This window comes from Ictidomys tridecemlineatus, chromosome 10 (genome assembly GCF_052094955.1).
Source record: "Ictidomys tridecemlineatus isolate mIctTri1 chromosome 10, mIctTri1.hap1, whole genome shotgun sequence".
In the NCBI taxonomy this organism is placed as follows: domain Eukaryota; kingdom Metazoa; phylum Chordata; class Mammalia; order Rodentia; family Sciuridae; genus Ictidomys; species Ictidomys tridecemlineatus.
This window is the reverse complement of record NC_135486.1, coordinates 32672343-32685387: the sequence shown is the minus strand read 5'-3', so window position 1 is coordinate 32685387 and position 13045 is coordinate 32672343. Positions and strand designations below refer to the sequence as shown.

General features: G+C 48.5%; 1 protein-coding gene across 1 annotated transcript in view; it reads left to right on the top strand.

Moving 5' to 3' along the window:
• Positions 1-13045, top strand: part of Pik3c2b (phosphatidylinositol-4-phosphate 3-kinase catalytic subunit type 2 beta) — a 62369-nt gene continuing 49324 nt past the window's right edge. The window contains exon 1 of the mRNA XM_013360815.4: positions 1-138. The gene's annotated coding sequence lies outside the window, so the exon portion shown is untranslated. The remainder of the gene's footprint in view (positions 139-13045) is intronic.

The following is a 13045-nucleotide window of genomic DNA, read 5'->3' as shown; positions in this document are numbered from 1 at the left end:
GCCGGCCACCCCACATCGCGCTGGTGCAAAGGACGCCCGGAGCTGCAGAGCGAGCTGGGGAGGCGCCGAGCCCCGGCAGCCCGCGTCGCCAAGCCCAGGACCCGTCGGGTGTTGCAGCAAAGCCGGCAGCGAGCACAGGTACGATCGCATCCAACGGGAGCACCGCTCCGGGGTCTGCAGAGCGCCCCTCGAGCCAAGGCAGCTGAGGTCAAGGAGCTCCCCTCCAACATGGCAACAGCCGAGGTGCAACAATGGGAGCGCCGAGGCTGCCCGGCGGCCGGCTGCGCCGGGGACGCCCTGCAGCCCCAGCTCCCCCGCGGCGCCTCGCAGGTTGCTCACCCCAAACCCACCGCGCGCCTGCGGCTTTGCGGCCTCGCGGCCCAGGTCCCCGGCCCACCCCTGCTCTCTGAAGACACTTCCTGGCTCCTGGCTGCAGGGCGATCCGAACCAGCCAATGGTTTGGGGGTTGGTTGGTTTGTTTGTTTAAGATGAGAAAAGAAAAACCTGTCCCGGAGTGGGGGCGATGCGGCTTGTGCCTTTCCATACGGTGGGTGAAAAGTCAGATTCTAGCCTGGGCACTGTATACATTTTTTAACCCGGCGAAGAGAATTGCCTTCTCCCTTATAAGGATATTGCAGCAAAGGAGACAGAAAGCTTGGAATAGGGAAAGGGACCCTCAGGCCTGAGTTCCCGGCCCTCTGGGAAAGCACTGCTCTCCTGGCCTGTACTTGTCTCTCTCGATCCTCCTCAGCTTCCGACAGAGGTTGCTTTGATGTTGGGGTGCAATCACAGCAGGAAGCCCAGGCAAGGCTGCCAAGCAGGGGTGGGGTGGGGTGGGGTGGGGAGCCCAGGGGCTTGGCAGGATCCTGAGTTGTGAAAAAAAGGTTACCAAATATATGAGGTTAGTTAGTGCACACACCCTAGTTGGCTGAGGTTGGAGTGGTGTGTGTGTGTGTGTGTGTGTGTGTGTGTGTGTGTGTGTATACCAGAGGAATCAGTCATGCCACTTACTCCTTCAAGCCAACCTCTACCTCAATCTCCATCTCCATCTTTTGAGGTCTTTGTGGCTTCCCTGCCCCAGTCCCAGTCAAGCTTGGGATGAAATCTCCATTGTCCTGATGATATTTTTCGTCAACCTGGGTGGGGAGTTATGCCAGCTGGTCTAGCACAACACCAGAGATTCTTCAGCACACAGTTATTCCTGCTCCCAGAAGTGGGCCCACACTGCCCCTCCTTTCTCTAAACTACCTGACTGTCTGGGGCACAGCCAAGCAGATGTAAGCAATTTGCACTGAATTCCAACCCAGAATCAGTCTTGAATGAAAACTTACTTTATGGCTGCACTAGGCCTTAGAAAGATATTAGGAAGAAAAATGGCCCAGAGGGTGACAACCCTGACCCCAGAATACTCTCCCTCTCCCCAGCTACAGCTGTGGATCCTGGGGCAGTGAGCCTTTAGAATCTCAGCTCCTCCAGAGCCTGGCAGTCCCATCTGGGGTTGTGTCCATGGAAAAATTAAGTCGAGGCACATTTTATAGCTCTTCCTGGCAGCCAGCGCCTCAGGAGACAGTGGCTCTGAGCCGGAGCCCTGGACCCAGGCTGTGGCTGCTTCTCCTTTGGCTTTTGGGTGAGCTTAAGGTTTGATTTCCATGGCTCTGAGCTTACTGCTGAGTGTGCATGGGTGTGTATGTCTGAATCCCATGAAGCTCTCGGGTCTGGCAGGAAAGCCACTTGTCCATTTTCCTCTCCACTAGAAGCATGAGTGAGGAAGGGAGATGTGTTGGGATCAGTTTATCTAAGGCCCTAAGCATTTTGGGGGTGCTTCTTTGGGCTTTCCCAGTCGTCTGAAATGCCTGTGGTCATTGCCTTGACTTAGTTGCACTTTAATAAAGTTGTGCTCCAAACCTTCCTGAGCCTTTGGTCCCCTCTGGGGTATCCCCACCCCAGATAGGCCTGTGTTTGTAGGTATTTCAGGTCTATGGGCTTTCAGCCTTGAAGGCTTGCCTGTGCCAGCAGGGAGAGAACTGAGGGAGGGTCTCTGTTCCTTTTGGAGAACAGAATATGAATTTGGATATCATAGTGTGGATGTGGAATAGTAGAGAAAACAGTGTTAGGAAGCCCAGTTTTGAGTCTTGGTGTGACTGACTTTATAGTTGTGTGAGCATCGGCAATTTGTGAACCTTAGATTTAGTTTGCAATATTTATAAAATGGGGGTACCTAGGCTCCTGGGATTGTTTTAAGGATAAAATACACTGCTTACCATGAACCAAATGAAAGTATGTGTGCAAACTCTTTGACTATATTGTTATATTGTGTATTCTGTATAACTATGTACACATCAGTATATACAACTATAATGCACCAATAAAAAATGTGGGGGAAAAGTTGGCGATGTAGCTCGGTTGGTAGAGTGTTTGCTTTGCATGCACAAGGCCATGGGTTCAAGCCCCAGCACTCCCCCACCCTGCCAAAAAAAAAAAACCACTCTGAAAACTGCAGAGTCCTGTATAATAAGTGTCTGTTACTCATCCTGGGTCTAGCATTCATTATAAGGGAGGAAGAGCAGTCATGGGTGTGGATGGGGTGGGATGAGGAGAATATGGAGTAGGGAATGTTCCAGAACCTTTCCTTTTTGGTTAAAGGAAGAGTGATATGACAATATGAAGGCATTATACCTTGGACATTTCTCTTTAAATAGAGATAGGATGGGAACTAGGTGGGGGGGAAAGCTGCTTAATGTTAATAGGGAACTGGGTAGAGACAAATACCTTCCAAAGGCTGCTACTTCCTATGGACAGGGTAATGCTGAGCTGGCAAATAATATGACAACTAACACTGATGTCAGCCAACTAGGAAATGACAGAGGTGAGATTTGATGCAGGCAATCTCACTGCATAACACTGTGCTTGTAGCCTCAATGCCACTAGCAGAGATATTGGGTCTTAGAATGGACAGAGGCAGCAGAGATGCGGAATTCATTTGTAGTGGACTCCTTGAATGTCCCTAAGATGCCACCAGCCTGGGACCTACCTTAGATAATATACTTCTCCAGGACAGGGGCTTGGGAGGATGATTTTTCTCTACTCAGCTCCTGCCCAGCTGAGTACCTTTTTAATTCCTGATTGTTTGGGGTCGAGGCACATGTATGAGAATTCTTACCTGCTGCCCCCCCCCCCCACCACCTTTTTTTTTGTTTCCATCCTCACCTTTCCTGGGAGAAGACTTGGGATAATCAGGTCAAATAATTTTGCTGCCTGGTGTGACTGACTTCAGAGCTGTGTGGACAACTCTGGTAGGAGGTTTGAGATGGCCCTGGGAAAATTAAGGCAGGGTTCTTATTTTGGTAGTTTCATATCTGCTTCATTTTGTCTCTGTTCTATACAATGGAATTTTAGGGATGATTCTTGCAGTTCCTGTTGATATAAAGCATTAAAACTGGAAAAGACCTTGAAGATTCATATTTCAAAGGAGCCAAAGATCTTGTACCTTTTTGGAAGCCACTATCCTTCCACCTTAATTCTGTCACCCCTGCACCATACCTTCCTTGGAACCTTGCGTTTACCTCCTTTCTTCCTGGGCCTTCCTTTCCATTTTCTTCCCCAGAGCTGGGGATGGAACCCAGGGCCCCCTGTATGCTAGGCAAGCACCCTACCACTGAGCTACAACCCCAGCCCCAGCCTCCTCTGTGAACACTAGCCCACCGTAAGCAACCAAGGGCTGCGAGTTGTTCTCCCCACAGATTTCTCCAGGGCATTGGCTTGTTTTCTTTTTGACAGTTCTTCTTGCTATGCTTTGCACCTCTATCTATGGTCTCTGTGCTGAGGCAAGGGGAGCCATCTCCTCCTCTCCCTGCAACCTGCCCACTGTGGGGGTGGGTGTCAGGATTGAGAGCCGCTGCCCACATGTGGTTCTTCTCCATACCCCATACCTGCTAAGCCAGGCCCACCAGGAACAAGCTTGAGTGGAAGCCTTCTCTCCAGCCAAGCTGTCTGTCTGCCTGTCTCTCTCTGATTACATGGTATCCTCTGCAACACACCAGAAGGCATAAGGGTGAGGGAAAAGAAATAGAGGGCCACGAATTAACATTTGAAACACTAGTTGGCCTTGCCAGGTAGAAGCTCCTGTTTGCAGGAGCTCTTCTTGTCGCTTCACAAACTCATCTAGAGCCCAGATAATGTAATGTTGGAGTCCCCAACTTTTGACATCTTCCAAGAGCCCTACTCTCTGAAGGCAGAGCATCTGTCACATTCCTGACTTGCTATGCTGTGTGTCTTCCAGACTGGAAAGGAAGTCGGAGTGCCAAGAGAGTAGATTTAATCCTGACCAAGAAAGGAGAGATTGCCTGCAAATTAGAAGACAATATGTTCCCAAGAACATTGTAGCCAGGGATGTCAGATTTCCACTGTAGATCCTAAGAAGGCAGGTTTTAAATAAAGAGACAATATTAGATACCCCATGAATGTACATGATTATGATTTATCAATTACAAAATATATATATATGTGTGTGTGTGTGTGTGTGTGTGTGTGTGTGTGTGTGTGTGTGTGTTTTCTGCAGATTGAACCCAGGGGGTTTTAACCACTGAGCCACATCACAGCCCCTTTTTTATATTTTATTTTGAGACAGGATCTCCCTAAGTTGCTGAGGCTAGCTTTGAACTTGTGATCCTCCTGCCTCAGCCTCCTGATCCACCAGGTTTATAGGCGTGTACCACTGCGCCTGGCTACAAATAATATTAATAAGCCAAGAGGGGTGGTTCAAAACTATCATCTCAGCTGCTTGGAAGACTGAAGCAGAAAGATCAGAAGTTGGAGGCCAGCCCCAGCAACTTAGCCAGACTGTGTCTCAAAGTAAAAAGGGTTCCGTGGTAAAGTGCTCCTGAGTACAGTCCCCAGGTTCCTCAACAATAATAATATGATTAAAAAATTGAATAATGAGGGGCTGGGGCTGTAGCTCAGTGGTAGAGCTCTTGTCTCACATGTATGAGGCCCTGGGTTCGATCTTCAGCACCACATAAAATAAAAATAAAGATATTGTGTCCACCTGTAATTAAAAAATAAATATATTTTTAAAAAATTGTATAACGATTATTCATTTAGAGAGACAGAGACAGACAGACAGACACACCCACACAGACAGACACACTCTCTAGAGAGGGGCTGGGAAGTGGGGACAGGGATGAAGAAAAGAAATACAGTTACTGGACTATAGATTGTTTTTTTTCAAAGAGTTGAGAAAACCTTAGAATAAATGAGCTTTTGACTATGCTGTTGCAGATGATCCCAACCAAGAAGGCAAAAAAGGAGGCCCCTGGGTAAAGTTCAGGTCCACAGTAAAAATTAAGAGCACACGATGGAGAATAGTCACACTGAGCATCTGTCTACCTGTAATATCTTGAGCATTTTCTTAATTTTCTATCTCTGCCCCCAGCTTCAGAGGAAATGGATAATGATGAAAGTGTCTCTTCCCCCTTCACAGATGAGAGAATTGAGATTTGGTACTGGGGATTGGCCCAGGGGTGTTTAACCACTGAGCTACATTCCCCAGTTCTTTTTATTTATTTATTTATTTATTTATTTATTTAGAGAAAGTGTCTTTCTAAGTTGCTTACAGCCCCACTGAGTTGCTGAGGCTGACTTTGAACTTGTGATCCTCCTACCACAGCCCACGGAGCCACTGGGGTTGCAGGTGTGCACCACCACGCCCAACTGGTTGTTTTTATTTTTTTGTTTTTGTTTTTGCTCTGCTAGAAATCGAATGGAGGGTCTTATGCTTGGTAGGTACCTGCTGTAGCACTGAGCTGCACCCAAGCTCCTGACTTGGTATTTCCAGTGACAGCCCAGAACTTACCTCTGAGTGGGGAGTCCAGCAAGTCAATAGGCTGTGGTGGGGGAAACGTGGGATGCCTGTGAACTCATGAGTGGGGCATCTCGGTGGTGGTCAGACTTTGGGGAGGAAATGAAATGTTAGCTGAGATCTGAACAATGAGTAGGAACTGGGGCAGGATGGGGAATGAATGGGGGCAAGATGGGGAATGAATGGAAGCATGTGGTGAAAGAGGTGAGCCCAGTGTAGTTTGAATCTGGCCAGAGCCATTGAGGGAGTCTGCAATTTATTTGTATTCATTCATTCAACCATTCGGCATTTGGATGTGAATGCACACTGACATTCTAAGTACGCAGCAGCAAAGGAGTTAGATAAAATCCCTGTCTTCTTGGAGTTTATGTTCTGAGAAAACTTAGTTCACTAAGAATGACTTAAGCTGGGCTGGGATGGTGGCTCAGCGGTAGAGTGCTTGCCTAGCACGTGCTAAGGCCCTAGGTTTGATCCTCAGCACCACATGAAAAGAAATAAATAAAATAAAATGTAAAATAAAAAAAGAATGACTTAAAACCAGGTTTCTTTACTTACTGACAGAGATCTTACCCTGATAGATCAGGGAATTGGAGATAAACTTTGGCTGATCTCAAAGAAGGCTTGAGAAGGACACTTGCAGTATACCCATGGATAATATGGGATGGAGACAAAAGTTAATCAATGGCTAGTGTTTTTTTTTTTTTTTTCTTTTAAAAATAGTCCTGGGAACCGAACCCAGGGTTAGCTACAACTCTAGCCTTTTTAATTTCTTTTTATTTGGGTACTGGGGATTGGACTCAGGGGGATTCAACCACTGAGCCACATCCCTAGCCCTGTTTTGTATTTTATTTAGGGACAGGGTCTCACTGAGTTACTGAGGCTGGCTTTGAACCTTCCATCCTCCTGTCTCAGCCTCTGGAGCCTCTGGGATTATAGGCATGAGCCACCAGGCCAGCTTGTTACTGTTTTATTTTATTTTATTTTTTTAATCATCCCTCTTTAGTAGGTTCATGCTAAATTTAGGGATACAACTTTGAATCCAGTGTGGTCCTTACCACCTTGTGTTCCTGCAGAATGCAGGTGAATGAATGAATCCCTCATGACAGTGGGTAATGAGTGATCTGGTGCTCTGAGAGTTAGTATAACTTAGGCAGATTAAAAAAAACAAAAGTGTACTAGGCAGAATGGGAATCCAAGATAAATGAGAGGTAATCTTTATTCTTAATAATAGTGGGCTAATGTCTGTGAAAGTGCTTCATGATTACAAATAAAAGTTATTATTTATATTCTGATCACTCATAGGGATAATATGAAATAGCATCCAACACATTTAACATTTTGGAGATGTTCCAAAGGGACAACGCAGATGAGCGCAGGCTGTGGTCTCAGAGTGGGACTTTGTAGAGGGCAGAGCATTGGTGCACCAGCATGAATAGAAGTTTGTAGGAAAACTTGGGGCTCTGGAGGATGGATAATGCTTATTGGCATCTAGGGTGACATTCAGGGAACCAGGCTAGGACTCTACTGGAGCATTTTGAATATCGGATAAGGAAAGGGAGAAGCAAGTGTTCTCATCAGAGGGAGACTCTTGGCAACAGAGAGCATATACCTTCTTGGGGTGGGCAGGGTAGACAGACTAGTTAAGGGGCATCTCAATCATTTAGGTATGAGAGAGGAATTGTAATTTCTTTTTTTCTTTTTGTGCCCCAGAAAATAATTTTCAAATAAGAGAATAATTGTTTGGAAACAGAGGCATAATAATTCTTTGGTATCCAATATGTGCCTTTGTGTGTATGGTGTGTATGTGTGTGTGTGTATGTGGTACTGGGGATTGAACCCAGGGTGCTTGTGTGTGTGTGTGTGTGTGTGTGTGTGTATGTGTGTGTGTGTGTGTGCATGTGGTACTGGGGATTGAACCCAGGGTGCTTTACCACTGAGCTACATCCTAGTCCTTTATATTTTGAGGCAAGGTCTCACTAAGTTGCTTAGGGCCTCACTAAATTGTTGAAGCTAGTTTGGAACTTGCAGTCCTCTTGCCTCAAGCTCATGAGCCAGTGAGATTACAGGTGTATGCCACTGTGCCAGGCCCTAGCCCTTTGTATATTTTATTTGAAGGCAAAGTCTTAATAAACTGCCAAGCCTGACCTTGAACTTGGATCCTGCTGCTTCAGCTTCCTGAGTCCTGGAATTACAGGTGTGTGCCACCACGCCTGATCAATATGTGCTTTATAAAAATAGTTTCATTTAATAAAAGTAGCCAAAGCTTGGAAAGGAACGGACCAATTTAAGAGAGGTTAGAAGAGGAAGGGTGGGGATTACCTTCCCTGAAGGATTTTAAGAAAGGGAGCAAGAGACTTGAGATGTCACAAGGGAAGAGCCCTGGAATGCCTGCACCCCATCAGGTCCCACCTCCGCCGCTGACCAGCTGTGTGAATTCAGAAAAGTCATTTTTCCCCTCTGGCAGCTGGTTCTCTTATCTGCAAAACCGTGTTCTGTCTTGTTTTGTTTTGTTGGGGCTTGTTGGCTTTTGGTGCTTGGTTTCTTTTTTGGAGTGGCCTGGGGGAGGGAAGTGCTCTTAGGATATGGAGGGGGAGGATAAGGGTGCCCCAGAGTCATCACCAGCATTATGGAGAACTCTTGGTCAGATGTGATATGCCTGGGTTTCTGTGGCAGGGCAGGAAGAAGATTCTGGATTTTGAACTCACACAAGCTTCCGTGTAACTCTTGATTGTATCATTTCCAGGTTGCGTGACCTTGTGCAAATTACTCAATCCCTTTCCTGTTTTCTAGTTTCCTCATCCGTAAAATAAGGATAATAATATCCACATTTAAGGACTGTTGTGGGCATTAAATAAGACAATACCTGGCACAAAATGCCAGAGGAAATAAAAGGCCTGTTTGCTTCCTTCCATTTCTGTGATGGTCATAGCCATTTAGCCTCTGTTCTCCCACCCAAACAAAGTATTATGTCCTCACTCCAGTTATGATGGTGAGCGCGTCCCTGGAGATACTAATTTGCAATGTTCAAAGTATAGACTTTGCAAATGGCATTTACATGTGTTGTAGAGGTCTTTCAACCCAGCTCCTATGGGTCATTGGCTCCTGTGTGCTTACCCATACAGTCACATGCCACTTCACTCATCAGCTGCAAGCACTGTCACCTACTCTGTGCTGAGAAAGGCCTCTGACTGTAGCTCTCCTGGGAGGCCCTGGGGGAGGGTCTTATGTGGAAGATGAATGTGCTGTGCTCTGTTGGGTGGTCATCCCCCCTGCGGAGTATTCTCTTTGCCTAGCTTAGACCTGGGCTGGTCTCCTTTGGGAACTTCCTGGGCAAATTGGGGGATAGGAGATCAAAGGAAGGCATCAGGCCCTAGGTGTGATTCCTTGCTCTACCCTGCCCTTCCCACCAAAGTCACTTTCTTCTTTGAAAATCTTTGCTGACTTCTTCATGCATAGAGATGCAAAGCAGTTTAATATGCTCTGGGGCAAGGTGTTGCTCTTGTCCAGCAGACACCAGGGCCACCAGATAAGTCAGCATAGCTGGGAGCAGCAGAGCATTTAGGAGATACTGAAAATAAGACAGTGAGGAGAGATTGCAAGGGCTAACTGGGGAGGCTTCTGAGGATGTTGGGTTGGGATGGAAAGAGAAGTCCCAGAGCAAGCAGGAGGAAGGGGAAGGGGTGTGCGACTGCCAGGCCGGGGAGGCCTAAGGGTACCTAGTGAATGAAAAATAGGACAGGGCAGACCACACCCTGCTGTGCATGCAGATGAGGGGCTGAGGACAGACTGAAACCTACCACTGCCACATGTTCAGGGCTTAGCCAGGCCGTGCTGGGGATCCCTATCTGGAAACCCAGGGGCTGGCACCATCAGGACCCTGCCTGCTGCCCCTACTCCCCAGTTCCCCCTCTAGATGTCCCCTTGCTGTGGTTTGGGAGTTCTGCGACACCGAGAGGCTGTCAATAGAGGCTCTCACTTCTCAGTCTCTCTTAGAGTCCTGCACCCCATATGGTGTTTCTCTGTTGAGCATCCTTGGTCAACCCTCTGAGTTCAGTGTCCTTGGCTGACCCTTGAGCAGGGTATCTTTCTGGGCTGCAGGCTTCCAGCTTGGAACTGCGTGGCTACTGGGGAAGGCTGGTGGCCACTTGGATCGGGCTAGGCTAATAATAGCCAAGGCCACGATCGAAGGGATCACTGACTCAAAGGGACAGATTGCCTGGTGGGCAGAGGGAGGAGCTGGGGGAGCTGTTCTAGAGAAGGGCAAGAGATTCTTTTGCTCAGGAGCAAGGAATCGAGAGGCTTACACTAGAGAGCAGTTCTCCTACCTCTTAGTAGAACACTCCTCCCAGGGTCTGCCCGGGTGGACACTCCCCTCCTCAGACTTTGCTTCTTAAAGGTGTTAGGTGGTAACTAGTACTGAACAGTGAAATGCATGGCAAGGTCACAAGTGTTCTTTCAATTACTTTAGGGTCCTTCTTCAAACTATCTTAAGAAATCAAATGGTGGTACATAATCTGTAGAAAACAGACAAAAGCAAGGGAGCTATTTTTTCGTTTGTTTGTTTTACATGTCAAGAGGAAAGGACTAATGGACCTGACTCTTGACAGAGTCACTACAGTTGATGTGAAGGTAGGAATATGGCTATAGGTGTCTCCGATGGTCTGGGAAGGAAGATTCCTTTAGTAGCACTGGTGCACTAAGGTAACTTTTAAGTTACCTAATTTATTTAGTAATAATATATAAACCTTATTTATTAAGTAATAATAAATAAATAATAATAATAAAATAATAAGGTAACTCCTGGCCAGTGACTAACCCCAGTGCCCACATTACCATGGGATTGACTTGTAGATGAAGCCCCCCTAAATAGGAGGGCCACCATGACAATTCCAGAGAGGACCCACTCAGGTCAAAAGTTGCACCGCCCTGACGTGAAGGAGGAGTTGAACACCTGTTTGGCAAAGAGTACAGAAGGTGGTCCCCAGCTCTCCTGGTAATCAGCAAACAGTAATAAAATCGGAGACAGGCTGTTCTCTGTGTTCGGCCCACCCTCTGTCTTGAGAGTGTTCTCTGCTTGTGCCTCACTTTGCTTTTACTTTCCTTTCACCTCACTTTCATTTACAGTAAAGTTCTCTTGTGTGACTTTTTGGTGTCTGACTTTAAATTTTCTTGGGTGGGAACATATGACCTGAGGTTTGGAGTTTCAGCTCCCTGCCTTCCGGTGACAGAGGCAGATGTTGGTGGGAAGGACTCACACCTTGGCCTCTAGCACCCTTGTGTAAATTAGTGTCGGCTGACTGGTACCAGTCTGTAAAAGCTGGGGCTTGCTTGCAAGCTGGTTCCCCTTTCCGTCCCCACCCTAGTCCGTGGGGCTTTTCCACACCTTTCTGACTTAGGAAATCACCGGCCATCCCGGGGCCTGCCAGAGACCTGGAGGCTTTTGGGAAATGGGAGGCGGCCCTAGGGAAGCTGTCTGAGTCTCCCTTCCTGGCGGGCTGTGTCTCCCAGGGTGCTGTCCTGGCTGTTGCAGGGCCTGCCCTGGGCGTGCTGGAATGCAAACAAGGAAGAGCCCGCCTGGGGAAGGGCCAGAAGTGTCCCTGGAACCCAGAGGTCCTGTTTTTCTTTTTCTTCCGGGTTCAACCTTCCCTCTACTTTTCTCAGACTTCTCTGCCAGTGACACTAGGAACGTTGACCTCATGGGGTCCAAGCCAGCTTTTCCTCCTCTCCTCAGGGAGCCTGGGAGGGAGGGAGGAATTTGGAGGATGTGTGTGTAGGGTGATGGGTGGAGAGTCTGCAGCCAGATGGGAGGCCAGGAGGGTATGTGGGAAGGGTGTGGGGTGGGGTGGGGAAGATGGGGAGGTGTAGGGATGGTGGGTGGTGTGTGGGGTACAAGATGTGTATGGGGGAAGGTCTGAAAAGTGTGGGTAAGTCTGGAATGGGAATTCTGAGGAGTGGCTGGAGGGCATGGGAGAAAGGTGTGGGTGCGAGGGGAGTGGTTGTGGTGTTGGGGCGCATGCTCAGCTTGGCATGAGCATGCTCATGCTCGTGGCTCTGGGTCCCTGCGAATGACTGTAGTCCATCAGAGATTGCATCCATGTGGGGAGTTAGCATTAATTGAAGACATTCTGCTCTATGATTAGCCCACATGTCTACACTGCTGGTCCAGGAATGCCCTGGTAGCAGAGGCACAGTAGGCAGGGCTTGGGGAGGGGCGGAGCATGTGGTTCAGAGCTTCTGTGCCCAGAGGGAGGGAAAGAGCTTGCTTCTAGCATGGTGTGGGGGCTGGTTGGCACCTCTGCCGGTTGCCATGGCTGGCTGGCTCGGCCCTCTCGGCCTTGTTCTGCTTGACTTCCTTTGGCCCTCCTCAGAGCAGAGCAGGTGGTAGTCAGCTGCCGGCAGCCCACCGCCCACACAGCCTGTCCCTGCCCACTGGCTCCCACACCCAGGCCTCCAACGGCACCCCAGGGAGTACCTCCCCAAGGGAGCTGCTGGCCACCTTCCCTACTCTGTGTGCTTGATCATTCTGGTTGCCATCTCTTGGGTCCTCTTGGTCCCATGGCTCTGGCCATCTGGCAATCATGGAGGGAGAGCCCAGGGCTGGGCCTGAGGTTGTTTCTGGGTATCAGCCCCATGGTAGCCTCGCCATTCCAGGTCTGTGGGTCCTTCCCAACTCTGCAATGATTTCAGAGTGAGGCCCAGGGCAAAGGCACTTCCTCCCAGTGGGCCCCATTTCTCTTCATCTGTAACAGAAAGGAGGATTTATCATCCAGAAGTGAGAGCTTTCTGAGAAAGTTGCTACCAAAAAGAAAACACTCAAGGAATTATAATTGAATGAATTGGAGACCCTCTATAAAAAAACCAAGGGTTGACCCCTAGCAAAGATGCCTTTCTTCCAGGTATGATCTCAGTGGCATCATTTGGTGTCCTCTGGTGAGTCCTCTGCCTCTGCAGTTACCCTGCCATCCATCCTCATCTGCTTGCCCAGGGGTTTGCCCCTGGTTGACGCAGGCTTCAGTGCTGCCTCTGTGCTCCAGGCAGACACCGGTGGGTCAGCCCAGCCAGGGCACAAGGACTCCAGGGGTCACCAGCTATGATGGAGCAGATCTCACCGATGCCCTCCGGGTGGAGCAGGGCCTTGTTGGTCTGTTTTGTCCTCATTTTGCTGCCCTGTCTGGAAGGGAACAGCTG